We start from the raw sequence: 18,417 nt of genomic DNA, 5'->3' as shown, positions 1-18,417 counted from the left end.
CACTGGAAATGCTTTGTAAATTTATTTACAGGCAGCAGGAAAGTGAAGAAGCACACAGACAGAATTTTAAATACAAATCGCTTCAAGGTACAATTTCCTCCAATTGCTGTAATGTGCATTATGAATTTAATTTCAGTACATTTCTGCTATATAATAACCTGATTTGGAAGTATAAATGCAAATTAAATTTAAATAACTTATAATTTTTTATGTGATCTTTTATAAATATTTACTGTGGGGGGTCTTATTGAATCAAGGAGGCCCTAAAGTGAGCAGAGCATGAGGAAGACAAGCTCATCCCTTCTGCAGCCCCTGCCCAGCTCCCTCAGGGATTCTGCAGCCCCTGCCCGTCTCCTCAGGGATTCTGCAGCCCCTGCCCAGCTCCATCCCCTCCAGGTCCCTCCTGCTCTTCCCTGGGCCAAACAGGCAGCAGGGGCTGCTGGCCTCGCTGGGCTCACCAGGCTCTGCCTTGTTTGAAATGCCCAACTCGTCCCTGCCCTCTGGGCAGAAATAATTGTGCTGTTCCCTTCCCGTTGGTGAAACAACGAAGTAAATTGGTCCAACACTGAAGTTCTCTACTGCAGTTTGTTGCTCAGTGTTTCTTTCATTTTAAATGACTGACAGGTGGGTAGTTTTAAATGGATTTAGCACATGATGTAATTATTTCAACACAATAAACACTACTTAAGATTATTTAATAATGTTATAATAAAATATAGTAACATCAACAATAAAATACTGTACAAATTTGAAAATTATTAGAATGTTTTGAGAATTAACATAATTCTGAATTGGTTTGGGTTGGGAAGGACTTTAAAACTCATTTAGGGCCACTCTTGCCATGGCAGGGACACCTCCCACTGTCCCATGCTGCTCTGAGCCCCAGTGTCCAACCTGGCCTTGGACACTTGTCTCATTGCAGAGTGTCCCCCCTGATGTCCTGGCCAGCAGGGCATGTCCAGGAGATCTGAGATCAGCTTTTAACCCGGGTTTTCCTGCTTCCACCCAGGCCAGGAGTAATCCTGGAGCAGGATTAAAGGAAATGCTGGATGCAAGAACCCAGAGCTGGGATCTCTGCTTTGAGCCCCCCCAGCTGGGAGCTTCCCAGAGAGCAGCACGGGCAGGGAGCTGTTCCCTAACATTTGGAGGAGTTTGTTTTGCAGATTTTTTTTTAAGCCACTGCAGTTGAAAATAAATAAATACTGAAGGGCAATTTTAGCAGCGTGATTCTAATTTGTTTAATCAGATTATGTTGTTTTCTTCTCTGCTGCCTTCTAATTTGGATATATGAAAATGAAATTAATATTAGATTCTCATATTTATTCAGGCTTAATGAGATGATTGGAATGGATTGCCAGAATGGAGTCTTTTAAATGTGGCTAAACTTGGCTTCCTGGGACGTGTCTTCCATGAGGGCTTCATTCCCTGCTGAGGTTAGGAAAATGACCCAGAAATGACCCACCTGTGCTCCTAATCATTCCAGAATCCTGTCAGCAGCAGCCACTGCAAGGTTTGACAGCACCAAACACAGGAGGAAATGGCCTTGAACTGAATAAGGGCAGGGATGGATGGGAGATTGGGAATTGGGAATTCCTGGCTGGGCTGGAATTGCCAGAGCAGCTGTGGCTGCCCCTGGATCCCTGGCAGTGCCCAAGGCCAGGCTGGACATTGGGGCACCCTGGGACAGTGGGAGGTGTCCCTGCCATGGCAGGGTGGCACTGGGTGGGATTTGAGGTCCCTTTAACCCAAACTCCAGCTCCAGTGCTGCCATCCCACCAGCCCTCCTGCTGGATTAGAGACCCCAAAGCTTCCAGGGCTGAGTTGTGTCCCCCAGGCATGTCCTTGACTCTGTGGTGTCACTGCAGGTGCCTGTGCTGGTGCCCCCAGGCCCGGGGGAGCTCTGACCACCCCTGCCCATCTCTGCCCATCCCTGCCCATCCTTGTCCATCCCTGTCCAGCTCCAGCCCCAGAGCCATGGATCTCGGCAGGGGTGGGGCTGAGGGACAGGAGTACCCCTGCTCTGGGCACACAAGAGTGGAATGTTTGAGGAGCATTTGAAGGAGCTGGGGGTGCTCAGCCTGGAGAAGAGGAGGCTCAGGGGTGCCCTCATTGCTCTCCACACCTTCCTGCAGGGAGGCTGCAGACAGGTGGGGTCGGTCTCTGACAGAACCACAGGGCACAGTCTGCAGCTACGGCAGGGAAGGGACAGGTTGGATATCAGGAAGAAATTTTTCACCCAAAGAATAATAAAGCACTGGAATGCTCTTCCCAGGGAGGCGGTGGAATCACCATCTCTGGATGTGTTTAAAAACAGACTGGACATGGCACTGGGTGCTGTAGTCTGGGTGAGGTGTGAGGGCACAGGTTGGACTCGATGGTCTCAGAGGTCTCTTGCAGCCTCATCATTCAGTGATTCTGTGACTCTGATTTCTGTGTCTCTGATTCTGTGATTCTGGGATTCTGTGAGTGTCATTGGCACACAGGAGTATCCCAGGCATGGGCAAAGGGCCTGGCCAGGCAGTTTCTGGGCACTCTGGCTGTTGGCACCCCTCTGCAGACACCCCTCTAATTCCTGTGGCTCTCAGGTGACTTTTCCTGCAATCCCTGAGCAACTCCTCCCCTGATTATCTCCATTGTGAACCCGGCCCTTTCGATCCGATGATATTTCCCACTCAATCAGCACATGCCTCCAACTTGTAATTATCTTGGGCAATGTTTTCATAATGCACAACCCTTCACCTTTTTGCTGTGCTGATTTATTGCCTCCGAGTTCAACCTTGATGTTCAATTTCCCGGCGTTGTTATTAACATCTCCTGCTAGAGAAAATAATTCTGCTGAAATTTCATGGGAAAATGAATCAAAACATGCTGATTTTTACACACGGCCTTTTAATCATTTCAAACACAGAGAAGTTTCTGATTTAAAATTACAGTAATTTTATTTCAATTGTCCTTGGTGTTATCCCCAGCCGTAATTAGGAATATCCACAGAACAAACCAGCTGGCAGCTTCTTCCACCAGCAGTAAATAACACCTAAGACAGAAAGAAACCCCAATTGATGCTTTGAACAGCGGGTTCCTGCAGGCTTTTAGTATCAGGGAGTTTGGATCAGTGTCCTTTGTGCTGTGTTTGGAGTCAATGGCAGTGAAGGAGTGAGACCCATTGGGGGATGGCAGTACCCATCCCACTCCAGGCTGGGAATCTGCCCCTCTCCAGGCTCTCCCTCTGCATCCAGCAGGGTCTGGAATGTGCTGAACCCAGCAGGGCCATGGGGCTCTGCAGGCTTTTATATTCCTGGGCCACAAAATCAGGGAATTACAACTCACAGGACTAGGGAATCATAAGTCAGGGAATCAGGGACTCACAGGTCCCAGAATCAGGGAATCACAGATCCCAAAATCAAGGAGCCACAAATCCCAGAATCAATTCCCAAAATCAGGGAATCACCAATCACAGAGTCAGGGAACCACAAATCATAGAATCAGGGAACCACAAACCCCAGAATCAGGGAATCACAGATCCCACAGTCAGGGAGCTGCAAATTGCAGGATCAAAGAACCACAAATCACAGAATCAGGGAACCACAAATCCCAGAATCAGGGAATCACAGATCCCAAAACCAGGGAGCTGCAAATTGCAGGATCAAAGAAGCACAAACCCCAGAATCAGGGAATCAAGGAATTATAAAATGGTTGGGAAGGAAGGACTTACGACCCTGTGTTGTTCCACCCCCTTCCATGGGCAGGGACCCTTTCCTTCCTCCCAGGCTGCTCCAAGGGCACCCTGCAAAAGGACCAGGTGCTGGGGATGTCTCCTGTCCTTGACCTAGGATCCATTTCTCTGTGTGACCCAGGATCCCTCTCTCCTGGCCCAAGGTCCCTCTCTCTGTCCCTGTTCCTCTCTCTCTGTCCCTGTCCCTCTCTCCTGTCCCTGTTCCTCTCTCCTGTCCCTGTTCCTCTCTCTGGCCCTGTCCCTCTCTCTGGCCCTGGCCCTCTCTCTGGCCCTGGCCCTGTCTCTGCTGAAGTTTCCATGCACTCACGGCTGTGGAGCTCCATCAAATCCAGCCCTGCTGGGTCCATCCCAGCCTCAATCACTTCCATCATTCCCCAGCCAGGCTGGGAGAGCTGTGCAGGCACAGGGCCAGGGCCCATCAGAGCAGATTGGGATGGATGACCCTCATCTCACCAACGATGAGTCCAATAAAAAAAATGCTGTTACACTCTAATGCATCAAATCCAGCCCTGCTGGGTCCATCCCAGCCTCAATCACTTCCATCATTCCCCAGCCAGGCTGTGCAGGCACAGGGCCAGGGCCCATCAGAGCAGATTGGGATGGATGACCCTCATCTCACCAACGATGAGTCCAATAAAAAAAATGCTGTTACACTCTAATGCATTATCTGTCATGATAATGAAACTTTATTTACCATTTCCAGGAAGGTTTTCCCTCTCAGAGATGCTGCTGGAAGGAGCAGCCCAGCAGAACCCAGGGCTCTGTGGGGGCTGCCAGGCAGGGGGACAGGCTCCTGTGGATGCCTGGTGTTGGACACTCTCTCCTCCAGAGCTTTATTTGTTTTTCAGGTTGCAGCAGAGCCTGCTGAAGGCCCAGGGAGGGTGAAGGCTGGGGATAAACAGCTCAGGTTGTCCCCAGCTGCAGCCTGTGGCTCCTGGGATGCATCTCTCATCTCTGGCAGGTCCTGCTCGGGCAAGGTGCCCCAGCTCCCTGTGGCTGCCCCACAGCATTTCTCTCTCGAGGGACTCTAGCTGCTCACAGTGACCCCGAGATGTGTCACAAAGTCTCTTTTCCCAGCCTGGTGGTCAAAGAAGGAGTCAGACCTCTTCAGTTCTTGTTCCCAAGGTTGTTTATTGTTCCCTATCTATAAAATTCTTTTTCCTGTCCAGCCAAGGTTTGTTCAGCAGGACAGACAGAGGCACTCTGCTTGCAGGTGTTATCTTTTTATACTAAAAACCACGTATACAATATTTACAATTACTTTTATTATTTATATGATTATACTTTTATTATATTTATATTCTAAATATATTTGTATACTAATGTATTTATAAGATTTATATACTTATATTTATGATATTGTTTATATTACTATACTTCTATTATATTTATATTATTATTTACTACAATTATTTACAATTAACTACAATGTACATTATTTACAGTTACTTTCCAATACTTATCACCTATGTTAGACAGTGAGCTTCTACTCTAAACCAACCCCAAAGTGCCACCATCACAGCAGAAGATGGAGGCCAAGAAGAAGAAGGAGAAAGGCTGGACACGCCCAGTTCCCTCCATCTTGCTCCCTGAACCCCCATTCTAAAAACCAAAAAAAATCCATTTTTCACCCTGTGATAAATTCACTATCATTCTACTCAAACTTTCGTGGCTTGTAATCCTTCATATAAAGGTTGGTAATTGTTTTTTCCAAGGGCTAAAATCAAATGCACAGGGGTCCTGGACTCTGTGCCAGGGTCTCTGAGCCCCCTGCCAGGGTCTCACATCCTCCAGGGCAGCCAGAGGAGTTCCCTGGGTTCCCACATTTCCCATCCTCAGCAGAGCTGCTCCCCCTCCATTCCCACCCTGGAGGCCCCAGAACTGGGGCTGCTGTTTCTCAGTGCTCTCCTTGCCAGGCCCTGGGCACTGCACAGCTCAGCTGCCTCTGCTCCCTGCCAGGATTTTGTTTTCCTGACATTCCTCTGTCTCCCTGCCTCCTCCTCCAGCCCTGGCTCCCAGCACATCCCTGCTTCAGAGCTCCCCTGGTTCCTGGGACAGCCTGGCCTGGCTCTGCCCTTTGGGGTGGTTTCCTGCCTCCCTTGGACACAACCATCTCCTGGGGACTCGATGGGTTCAGAGGTTTTCTGCAGCCTAAATGACCCCATTATTCCTTTCCTCCCATGTGACCGTGTTCACAGTGGTCTTAGGATGAGGGAAGAGACGAGGATCTGACTCCATGTTTCAGAAGGCTGATTTATTATTTTATGATATATATTATATTAAAACTATACTAAAAGAATAGAAGAAAAGGTTTCATCAGAAGGCTGGCTAAGAATACAAAAAGAAAGAATGATAACAAAAGGTTGTGTCTCAGACAGTCTGAGCCAGCTGATTGTGATTGGCCATTAATTAGAAACAACCACATGAGACCAATCCCAGATGCACCTGTTGCATTCCACAGCAGCAGATAATCATTGTTTACATTTTGTCCTGAGGCCTCCCAGCTTCTCAGGAGGAACAATCCTAAGGAGAGGATTTTTCAGACAATATCATGGCTACATTCCTCAGTGTTCCCCTGCCCTTTTCCCAGCTGCAGCCTCCCATTTCATTTACTGCAGCTCATTTTAAATAATCCCCAGGGCTGTGTCTCCTCTGCACAGGCAGCATTCCCTGGCTGTCCCTGAGCCAGGCCAGCACAAGGCCAGACCCAGCTACCCCCAACAGCCACAGAAATGTTCAACAGCTCCTCCTGAGACACAATTTACTCCCCTTCCTCTCCCTCGCAGTCTGCAGATGCAGTGATCCGTAAAACTTATGAGAAATATTTATAAAGGTGACAGCCCTGACATGGAGAATTAAATCACAATACCACAATGTGCCAATTTAGTGGCTCATGAAGTTGGAGTGAAAAACCCCACCAAAAACAGATGAAGAACTGTCACAGCTGAGAAAAACAGAGTCTGAGGAGAGCTGGAGCTCTGGGTTTGCTGCATGTGCAGAGCAGCAGGAGGAGGGTGGCAGCCAGGGGACAGCCAGGGGGACACTGTGACACTGGGACAGGCTGTGAGCGAGCCACAAGTGCTCCTGCAGCACTGAGGAGATGATGGAGCAGCACAAACAATGCACCAGAGGCAGCTGCTGCTTTTCCATCAGAGAATAACAGGTTTGTTCGCTGGGCAGAGGTGGGCACAGCCAAGCACCCTTCCCACCTTCCCCAGGCTGCTCCTGACACCTGGAAGTGCCCAGGCCCTGCACCAGAGTGTCACAGACATCTTTTATGGAAAATCCTTTCCTTAGGATTTTTCCTCCTGAGAAGCTGAGGGGCGTCAGGAACAAAATGTAAACAATGGTTATCTGCTGCTGTGGAATGCAACAGGTGCATCTGTGATTGGTCTCATGTGGTTGTTTCTAATTAATGGCCAATCACAGTCAGCTGGATCAGACTCTCTGTCTGAGCCACAAACCTATATTTAGCTGGCCTTCTGATGAAATCCTTTCTTCTATTCTTTTAGTATAGTTTTAATATATTATATATAATAAAATAATAAATCAGCCTTCTGAAACATGGAGTCAGATCCTTGTCTCTTCCCTCATCCTCAGACCCCTGTGAACATGGTCACACCAGAGCTGTCCCCAACAGGCAGCAGGGACAGAGCCAAGGCCAGCACAGGAGCACCCAGCTGCCTCTGCTGGTCCTGCCTGAGTGGGGAACAAACTGTACAGGAGATTTAGAGACACAGAACTATTAAATTGTGGAGTGCCCTGTGTTGGAGGGACCTTAAATCCCACCCAGTGCCGCCCCTGCCATGGCAGGGACACCTCCCGCTGTCCCAGGGTGCCCCAATGTCCAACCTGGCCTTGGGCACTGCCAGGGATCCAGGGGCTGCCCACCCTGCCCGGGATGAATAATGAGGTTGTTAACAACAGGGGGACCCCAAAACAGCACCCAGAGCTTTGGAGCAGCCTGCACGGCTCCACTGGGTCAGAGATGGGCAGGAGGAGCTGTTCTCCAGGAGCTGCTGACCCCTGGGATGAGCAGCAGGGTCCTGCAGGGCCCTCAGGGCAGCACAGGAGACCAAAGGCAGCTGGAGAAGGAGAGGGGCAGAGCCTGAGACTGGAAACTGCTCCCACATGGATATTCCATTTGTTTCTGTTTGAATGAACGACTGAAATGTACAAAATTCAAGTTCCGTGGGACAGAAAGGCGTCTGTTAGGGCTGAGTGATGCTGTGAGCAGCAGTGCAAGCTCTGACTGCTGGGCCTCCTCCTGTTTCCCCTCAGAGCAACATTCCATCAGTGTCACCTCTGCTCCCCAGGGATGGTTTCTGTCACCCATGTCCCCTCAGAGGAGCATTGCATCACTCTGCAGTGCCATCTCTGCTCCCCAGCGATGGTTTCTGTCACCTGTGCCACTCAGAGCAGGATTCAATGGCTCTGCTGTGTCCCCTCTGCTCCCCAGGGATGGTTTCTGTCACCCATGTCCCCTCAGAGCAGGATTCAATGGCTCTGCTGTGTCCCCTCTGCTCCCAGGATAGTTCTGTCACCATGTCCCTAGAGGATTGATCACTCTGCAGTGCCATCTCTGCCCACGTGTTCTGTCCCTGTCCTAGAGCAGGATTCAATGGCTCTGCTGTGTCCCCTCTGCTCCCCAGGGATGGTTTCTGTCACCCATGTCCCCTCAGAGCAGGATTCAATGGCTCTGCTGTGTCCCCTCTGCTCCCAGGGATGGTTTCTGTCACCCATGTCCCCTCAGAGCAGGATTCAATGGTTCTGCTGTGTCCCCTCTGCTCCCAGGGATGGTTTCTGTCACCCATGTCCCCTCAGAGCAGGATTCAATGGCTCTGCACTGTCCCCTCTGCTCCCCAGGGATGGTTTCTGTCACTCATGTCCCCTCAGAGCAGCTGCAGCCAGCAGCACCCCTGTCACCCCTCTTGTCCCAAGCATCCCCAGGGACCCCCAGAGACACAGCAGGGACACACAGGGACACAGCAGGGACACAGAGAGCCTGACAGGGACACCCAGAGCCACGCAGGGTCTCCCAGAGACACAGGGAGACCCAGAGCCTGGCAGGGACACATAGGGACACACAGGGACATGCAGAGCCTGGCAGGACACAGGACAGGGTCCCTGGACCTGCCAGGGGCTCTGAGCTCTCCCTGAATCCTTCTCCTCTCCAGGTGAGCACCCCCAGCTCTCTCAGATTCCCTCACAGCTTACACAGCATCTTCCACTGAGAGTTGCTTGACATGTTGTGGGTTTTTTTTTTTTTTGGTTTTTGTTTGCTTTTTTTTTAGCACATTAACCCGATTTTTAGGCAATTAGAAAAGAAAATGTTGCAATTACTACTAATTTGTGTTATGGTTTAGTCATCCTGTCATGTGGCTCTTCTGAGAGAAAGGGAAAAGGAAAACAGCCCTTGTTGGCTGATTCTCTACTGAGGCGCTGTGTCTATTAAGAGACAAATAACCTTGATGTGCAGACACTTATCACAGTTAAAAATCTCATGATTCACAAATTAATGTGGGAATATTAATGAAGAGCATCTTGTGGTACCAGGCACTCCCTGCTTCGAGTGCTGCAGGTTAACCTGAATTTTATGATAAAAACCTTCAGAGTCACAACAAGTGGTGATGGTAAATGAAGTTTTATTCGATATTCTATTTCCTATTCAATATTTTATTATCTATTATATTTTCTATTCAATATTCTATTTTCTATTCAATGTTATATTTTCTATTCATCTTGCATGACAAGTGTTCCAGGAAGAAAAATGAGCCTCCAGCTCTGGGCAATTCCAGGGAAAGTGGGCTGAGGTGTGAATGATGCTGAAGGGAACACAAGGCACATTTGGGCACTGATGTGCAATGGAATATCATCAACCCCACCCTCAGGGGCTCCTGATTCTCTGAGTGCAGGTTTGGGGATCACACTGCACTTTGGAATCAAAGCTGCTTGGAAATTGAATAAACCCAGGGAAGCCCTGCCAAGGCAGCAGGAGGAACTCGGCAGTTCTGCATTCCCATTTTGCTATTTGCTGGTGAAATACAGCTAGGATTCACAGGAGCAGCTCTCCGGGGACTGTGTGGCTGAAAATTCATTTAATCTGACTCTATTTCAGAAGCTCCTTGGGAGTGGACTCAGGGGAGCAGATTTGCATTGGCAAGGAGGTGCAGCCCATGATTTACTGCATCTTCCTGCTTTGAATTCCCCTGATTCTGTTGCATGGAGCTGAAGTGCTGCAGTCATTGGAAAATGAATTAATTGGAACTTGATGTGGGCTGGAAACTGCTGGCCTGTCTGCTGGAGGGGGTTTTCTCCACAGGGGCTGTTCTGGTGCTGTGGCTCAGGTCTGTGACCAGAGCAGGGCCGGTGCCACCTTGCCCTGGGGACAGAGAGGGGCAGGGCCAGGGGTGTCACTGTGGGACATGAAATAACACAGCACAGACACACAGCTCTCCCAAGGGTAAAAAGAGAGTTTTTAATTTCTGACTCCAACATTTACAGAGTTCCAAAAGTGACAGTGGATTGGAGGGTGACAGTGCCACCTCTCCAGTGACACTGGACAAACCAACAGTCCATCAAATTTCTCCTCCTCCAGAAAAGAATGCAAAACAATGAGTTATTTACAGAAAGTGTGTGAGAAAGTTCCTTACAAGAATGTAAACATCAGAAGTTTTCAGCTTAGAAAACCTTAAAAAATCAGGGTGACACATGGGCACAGCCAGGAGGGATCACAGATGGGCATTAACCCCCAGGGAACAGCCCAGGGTGAACTGAGAGCCAGAGCATGGTGGGGAAATCACAGAACCATGGGCTGGCTTGGGCTGGAAGGGATCTAAATCCTTAAATCCTTGAATGTCACGCAGTGCCAGCTGTTACTGTCATATTTATTGAAAAGTCCCTTCACCAGGATTTTTTCTCCTGGGAAGCTGAGAAGCCTCAGAGAAAAATGAAAACAATAATTATCTGATTTGCTTCTCCTGTGTTTTGCTGCTTTCGAATGTGGTTGGAGATTGTTTATCCAACAGGTGAATTGTTTTTACTTAATGACCAATAATAGTCTGGTTGTGTTGGACTCTGGAGAGAGAGTCATGAGATTCATTATTATCTTCTAGCCTTTTGTCTGCATCTTTTCTCTATTCTTTAGTATAATATAATATAATATAATATAATATAATATAATATAATATAATATAATATAATATAATATAATATAATATAATATAATATAATATAATATAATATAATATAATATAATATAATATAATATAATATAATATAATATAATATAATATAATATAATATAATATAATGAATTAGCTTTCTAAGAACATGGAGTCAGATTCATCATTCCTCCCCACAATGGGAGACCCCAGAAAACACCACAAGTGCTGCAGCCAGGGCTGCTCTCCTGTCCCCTCCTGCCTGATACCCCTTCCCCTCTTGCCCTCCATTCTTTGGTTCCTGTTGCTGTTTTCAGAAGATGGAGATAAAACCTCACTTTTTGAGGACCCTTTTGGCTTTTGCTGCTCTTTTCTTGGCATCTCCAAATCCTGGGGCTCCCTTCCACACAGGCAAACCCCAAAACCCATTCAGGGACCTGTCCCAAGATACCTGAGCCTCTGTTTCTCTGAGCTGAGGCTCCTCTGAAGAGTTATCTCTCCTTTTTATGCTGCATCTGATTCCTGCATTGATTCTCGTACTGTAACTTTTTAAAATGTCATTCCTGGCACCGCTCGTTGGATTGAAAATGTTATTTAAATGCATTTCACATGGACATTTACTACCAAGCTGGAAGGAAAATATTCTCTGGGAAGTTTACACAAGTTATGAACTTCACGTTTGTATTTAATGCTTTTGTAGAATTGCATTGTGAGAAAACATTATAAATATGAGAAATAAAAAATATTTCTAAAGATATTGCACAACCCTGTGGATTTATCTCCCTCTATTTACTCCATTGCTCTGAGGGTCCATTAAGGCAGCAGTAATCTCATCCTAAAGACAGGATGTCATTTCTTATATCTGCATCCTGCTGCCACCCTTTAAGTGGGCTCCAAAGATCCCCAAATGGGAAATAAACAACACAAAACAAAAGAAATCAAACCAGGAAAACAAACAACAACCCGGTGGCTGATCTCAAAGGGTTTTTTCTTTGTCAGGCTTAATCTCCCTGCTCAGGGACCAGATATTCTCCTGGGAGACAAGAGAGTGTGGAGAGGGGGACAGGGACAGAGGGACAGGAGCCAGGGAATGGCTCCCAAAGGGCAGGGATGGATGGGAGATTGGGAATTGGGAATTCCTGGCTGGGCTGGAATTGCCAGAGCAGCTGTGGCTGCCCCTGGATCCCTGGCAGTGCCCAAGGCCAGGCTGGACACTGGGGCACCCTGGGACAGTGGGAGGTGTCCCTGCCATGGCAGGGGTGGCACTGGGGGGATTTAGGGTCCTTTCCAACTGAAATCCCATTCAGGGATTCTGAGATTTTATCATCCTGTGCTGCTTTGTGGCTCTGCTCCCAGGCTCAGCTCCAGGCCTGGAGCCGCCAGGGTCCCTTGGTGTCCCCACTCAGGGACAGCCCTGTCCCTGCCCAGGGCACATGGGCTGGCTGGGGGCTCCCACGGGGGATTTGATCCTGGCACAGAGGGACAGGGGCTCTGTCCAGCTGTGCACAAAATCCCTCTGGGCACAGCCTGGAGCTGCAGGAGTCCTGCAGGTTCCTTGCTTCCTTCCAGGCAAGGATAGAGCCCTGGGGCTCAGCCCACGGGGTTTCAGAGGTGCAGCCTCCTTTCATCCCAAACTTCTACACATTCGTTCTTCCTTCCCATTGTTGGTTTACCAGGAATGTGCAGCCTTCCCCAACCCCCTGCCCCACATCCCCCCTTAAACCTGGCATTTCCCCCCTGCCCCATATCCCTCCCCTGAACCTGGCATTTCCCCCTTTTGGCCAAACTGTGCAGGCTCTGCGAAAAACCTATGGATGGAAGTGAATCCCAAAGTTCAGAAACTTCAATTTGGTTGTTTCAGGAGCTGAACTGTCCAGGCTCTGAGACAAACCTGGGCTGGAAGTCCATCCCAAAGGTCAGGAACTCCCATTTGGCCGTTTCAGGAGGGGCTGGGACAAACCTGGACTGGAAATGAATCCCAAAGCTCAGAAACGCCCCCTTGGCCATTTCAGGAGCTGAACTGCCCAGGCTCTGTGACACACTGATGGCAGTGGGGACAGACATCCAGCCCATCTCAAAGCTGCTCCCACCCATCCCCTCACCCAGGAATTGTTTGTACAGATATCAGCTCACACCTTCCCTGGCACAGCCAAACTTCTCCCCCAGCCCTGAGCAGCCTCTCTGGGCCCCACCCTCCTGCCTGGGGTGGTTTTGGGGTCTCCCATGGCAGGAAAGAAATGATGGATCTGACTCCATGTTCTTAGTAGGCTAATTTATTATTTTCTGATATATTATATTATATTATATTATATTATATTATATTATATTATATTATATTATATTATATTATATTATATTATATTATATTATATTATTATATTATATTATATTATATTTATTATATTATGCTGTACAAAAGAATAGAGAAAGGATACAAACAGAAGGTTACAAAAAATAATAATGAATCTTGTGACTCTCTCCAGAGTTCCACACAGCCTGACCCTGACTGGTCAATAGGTCAAAACAATTCACATGGAACCAATGAAACAATCAACTGTTGGATAAACAATCTCCAAACACATTCCAAAGGAGCACAACACAGGAGAAGCAAATCAGATAATTAGTGTTTTCATTTTTCTCTGAGGCTTCTCAGCTTCCCAGGGGAAGAACTCTGGGGAAAGGGATTTTTCAGGAAATGTGACAGTGACTCCTGCCTGCTCAGCATTTCCTGCCTTCCTCCCCTTTCTGTCCTTGCTCTGCTCCTGCCTGGCCCCTCCTGCCCAGGGAGCAATGGCAGGATGATGCAGGTGTGGATTTTGGCCCTTGTGACTCCATTCTGCCTCACTTGCACCCAACCACAGCCTGGAACAGCGTTCAGGCCACTGGTGGGCTTTCATCATCCTGATTTGGGAGTGATTGTTGGGATTTCAATGTGGTGTGGCACAGTATATCAAAGTCTCATGCCAATAAATGAAATATAGGATAGGAAGGAGTCCAACTCCCACGGAGGCCTCTCACCTCAGCACAGATGCGGAGCAGGAGGAGAGGGCCTGTGGCTGTCCCAGCAGGAGCTGTGACATTCCCTGAATAATGGTGGAGAACGTGGGGCACAGCCCAGCACAGGGCGTGTGAGGGCTGGCAGTGCAGCTCTGGCAGCCTGGTCACTGCTCCCAGCAAAATGGATTCTTGCCAGGAGTCTGCAGCTCACATTAAGGGTGGTTTCCTGTGGAAACATTTTAATTTAGCAGTTTCAGCAGGAGGATGGAGTCAAAAAGTCAATCAGCAGGGTCTGTGACAGGCCAGGAAGAGCAGAGCAGTGCAGAACAGGGCTGCACTTTTTCCTGCTGTCCTAATTTTTTCTTATTTTCCAAAAAATTCAGTGTGGATTTGATGTAAATTTACAGTTTGTGAACCCATCCCTGCCCACTGAAAAACATGGAATTGTTAATTAGTTCCTTCCTCCAAGGAGAGAGCCACAGTCCAAGAGGAAGAGGCAGCACAGTCCCACCTGTACCAGGGTGTGCAGGAGCAGGGAGAGAACCAGGGAATCCCAGGCTGGTCTGGCTGGGAAGGGACCTCAAACCCACCCAGTGCCACCCCTGCACTTTTGGTGCTTTTTAACCACAATAATTCACTGCTGGCAGACCCTGAACCTCTCTGTGGCATCCTCCCATAACAATATATTTAATTAGTTAATTGGCTAAATGTGAGAGCTTCGTTTTTATGCTGTTCTTTATGCTGATTTTTTTTAATATATTATAACCACTGGAAGGAGTTTGCACCACTTTTAGATGTTATTTTCCTTCAGACGCTGATAATTGTTATCTCCTTTTAAAGAGAGCACTTAAGGCTATTTGCTACATCTCCTTTCCAACGTTACTCTCAAGCACTCACCATTCAAATCCAGCACTTCAGAGTACAGAGAAATAAAATAAAAGCCAAGGTTTTCTCAATTGTGGGAGCCAAGATGAGAATGATACCTGTAAAAGCTGGTTATTTGTACCCACCAGCAGCCAGGATTCCCAGGGGGCTGTAAAGAGCAGCTCCCTGTGCAGTACAGGCTGGAGAGGGGATGGGGGCAGAGCTCAGGGGCTGCAGCTCCTGCCCAGGGCAGCTCTGATCCTTGCTAGGGGCAGGGACAGCACCAGGGAGAGCTGGGGCTGGGCCAGGGGAGGTTTGGGATGGATCTCAGGGAAAGGCTCTTGCCCAGAGGGTGCTGGCGCTGCCCAGGCTGCCCAGGGAGTGGGCACAGCCCGAGGCTGCCAGAGCTCCAGGGGGGTTTGGGCAGCGCTGCCAGGGATGCCCAGGGTGGGATTGTTGGGGTCTGGGCAGGGATGGTGTTGGGATGATCCTACAGGATCAGAGAATCACAGAATCACAGAATAACAGAATCCCAGAATGATGAGGTTGGAAGAGACCTCTGAGACCATCGAGTCCAACCTGTGCCCTCACACCTCACCCAGACTACAGCACCCAGTGCCATGTCCAGTCTGTTTTTAAACACATCCAGAGATGGTGATTCCACCGCCTCCCTGGGAAGAGCATTCCAGTGCTTTATTTATTTCTTCCTGATATCCAACCTGTCCCTTCCCTGCCGTAGCTGCAGACTGTGCCCTGTGGTTCTGTCAGAGACCGACCCCACCTGTCTGCAGCCTCCCTGCAGGAAGGTGTGGAGAGCAATGAGGGCACCCCTGAGCCTCCTCTTCTCCAGGCTGAGCACCCCCAGCTCCCTCAGGGGTTCCTCACAGGGTCTGTGTTCCCAGCCCTTTTCCAGCCTCGTTGCCCCCTCTGGATGCACTTGAGCATCCCAAAATCCTTCCCAACCTGAGGGGCCAGAACTGGACACAGATCCCTGTGGGTCCCTCCAGCTCAGGACATTCTGGGATTTTCTGGTTCTATTAAATGTTACAGAACCAGCTGGGGGTGCTCAGCCTGGAGAAAAGGAGACTCAGGGGTGCCCCCATCACTCTCACAGCTCCTGAAAGGTGCCTGTGCTCAGCTGGGGCTGGGCTCTGTCTGCAGCAGCACTGACACAGCCAGAGCACACAGCCTCGAGCTGTGCCAAGGGAATACAGGTTGGATGGCAGGAAAAAGTTATTTACAGAAAGGGTGATAAAGTTCTGTAATGGCTGTGCAGGGAGGTGGTGGAGTCCCCATCCCTGGGTGTGTTTAACAAAGCCTGGATGTGGCACTGGGTGCCAGGGCTGAGCTGAGCTGTTGGGGCTGGGTGAGACTTGATGACCTTGAAGTTCTCTCCCAACCCAGTGATTCTGGCAATATTCTGTGACTCTGTGACTCTGTGATTTTGTAATTCTGTGAATTCTGTAATTCTGTGATCCAGTCTGTGTCACCAGGGTCAAGGCTGCAGGAACATCCTTGGAAAGGTTGTTCCAAGACACTGTGGGCATTGTTTAATGGCCATGGGGTGTCCATTAAGGGCTGGACTTGACCCCGAGAGAACCACCTGAGGCTGAGCTGGGGACACCTCTGCCTGAGGGTGCCTCTGCTCCCTGAGCCCTTGGAGCAGGAATTGCTGTCCCAGGTGCTCTGGGCACAGCTGGAGCCCAGCCCTGCCCTGCTGCAGCCACTCCTGAGCCTCCCCAAATGCACCATGCATCCTCTCACTGCAGCTGGAGAGTAACAGCACTGCTGGCACAGAGCTGCTGCTGCTTCCTCCTGCCTTGCAGCTTTAGAACAGCTTTTGAAAAATGTCTTTAATCCATCCAGCACAGTCTCAGGAGAACCCAGGCTTCAGCACTGATTCTGCACTGCTGCTGCTGAGCCTGGGCAGCACTGAGAGCCCTGGCGCAGCACTGAGGGCCCTGGTGTGTTGTGGTGTTGTGAGGGTCCCCAGGATGAGGTGAGAGATGAGAATTTGACTCCAAGTTCTCAGAAGTTGGATATTTATATTATATTATATTATATTATATTATATTATATTATATTATATTATATTATATTATATTATATTAATTATATTATATTATATTATATTATATTATATTAATCTACTTAAACTATACTAAGGAAAGAGAAAGGAGACATCAGAAAGCCAGAAAAGAATGAATAATAAAAACCCATGACAGACTCACAAAGTCTGACACAGCTGGCTGTGATTGGTCATTAATTAAAAACAATTCACATGCAGGGTAAAGAATTCTCAAAATCACAATCCAGAGGAGCAAAACATGGAGAAGCTGAGGCTTCTCATCTTTCCAGGAGAAGAAATCATGGTGAAGGGATTTTTCATAAAATACCATGGTGACATTGGTGCAGCACTGAGCCCTGGTGTAGCCCAGAGCCAGGACTTTGTTACTGGGAAGGAGCTTCCAGGGCAGCCCAGGGTGAGGTGATGGATCAGTGCCACAGCCCAGCAGGACAGGCCAGCCCTGCTCCAGCCCTGGGTGTCACTGTCACATTTTCTGGAAAAATCCCTTTGCTCAGGATTCTTCTCCTGGGAAGCTGGAAGCCTCAGAGAAAAAGGAAAACAATAATTATCTGATTTGCTTCTTCTGTGTTTTGCTGCTTGGGAATGTGGTTGGACATTGTTTACCCAACAGGTGATTGTTTGATTGGTTTTATGTGAATTGTTTTGACTTAATGACCAATCACAGTCCAGCTGTGTCAGGGCTCTGGAAAGAGTCAGGAGTTTTCACTATTATCTTTTTAGCCTTCTGTAAGTATCCTTTCTGTATTCTTTAGTATAGTTTAGTATAGTATTCTTTAATATAGAATTGTATTATAAAATAATAAATTATCCTTCTGAGAACATGGAGTCAGGTTTATCATTCCTTCCTGCCACAAGGGCACCCCACAAATCCAAGACCTGGGAGCCCTCTGGCCTCCCCCAGGCTCATTGCAGCACTCCACAGCTGTGCTCTCCCAGCAGTGTCAGTCTCAGTCCATAACATGGTTAAGTCAACATTTCTTGTCTCAGAGTTTACAGACAGGTGTCAGAACCCAGGACATTGCTCTGGCTGCCCTGGGGGACTCCAGACCCTGGCAGGGGCTCAGGGACCTTGGCACGCAGTCACAGACACCTGTGCCTTTGATTTTACCCCATGGAAACAATTCCCAGCTTTGTGTGAGGAGTTACAAGCCACAAGGGTTTGAGTAGAATGATGGTGAGTTTATCACAGGGTGAAAAAGTAGAATTTGGGGGTTCTAGAATGGTGGTTCAGGGGGCAAGATGGAGGAATCTGGGGGTGTCCTGTCCTTCTTCTTCTTCTTCTTCTTCTTCTTCTTCTTCTTCTCCTTGTCCTCCATCCTCTGCTGTGCTGATGGCACTTCTGGATTGGTTTAGAGACAGACTGTCTAACATAGGTGATAGGTATTGGAAAATTATTGTAAATAAAGTACACGTAGTTTTTAGTATAAAAAGATAACACAGCCCCAAGGGCTTTCACTGTACCTCAACCCAATCTGCTGGACAGATCTCAGCAGGTCAGAGAAAGAATGTATTAGATAACAGCAAATAAACAACCTTGGGACCCAGAGCCAAGGAATTCTGCCTCCTTCTTC

The sequence above is a fragment of the Zonotrichia leucophrys genome, chromosome 5, assembly GCF_028769735.1.
Source record: "Zonotrichia leucophrys gambelii isolate GWCS_2022_RI chromosome 5, RI_Zleu_2.0, whole genome shotgun sequence".
NCBI lineage: Eukaryota > Metazoa > Chordata > Aves > Passeriformes > Passerellidae > Zonotrichia > Zonotrichia leucophrys.
Note: the sequence above shows the minus strand (reverse complement) of the source record.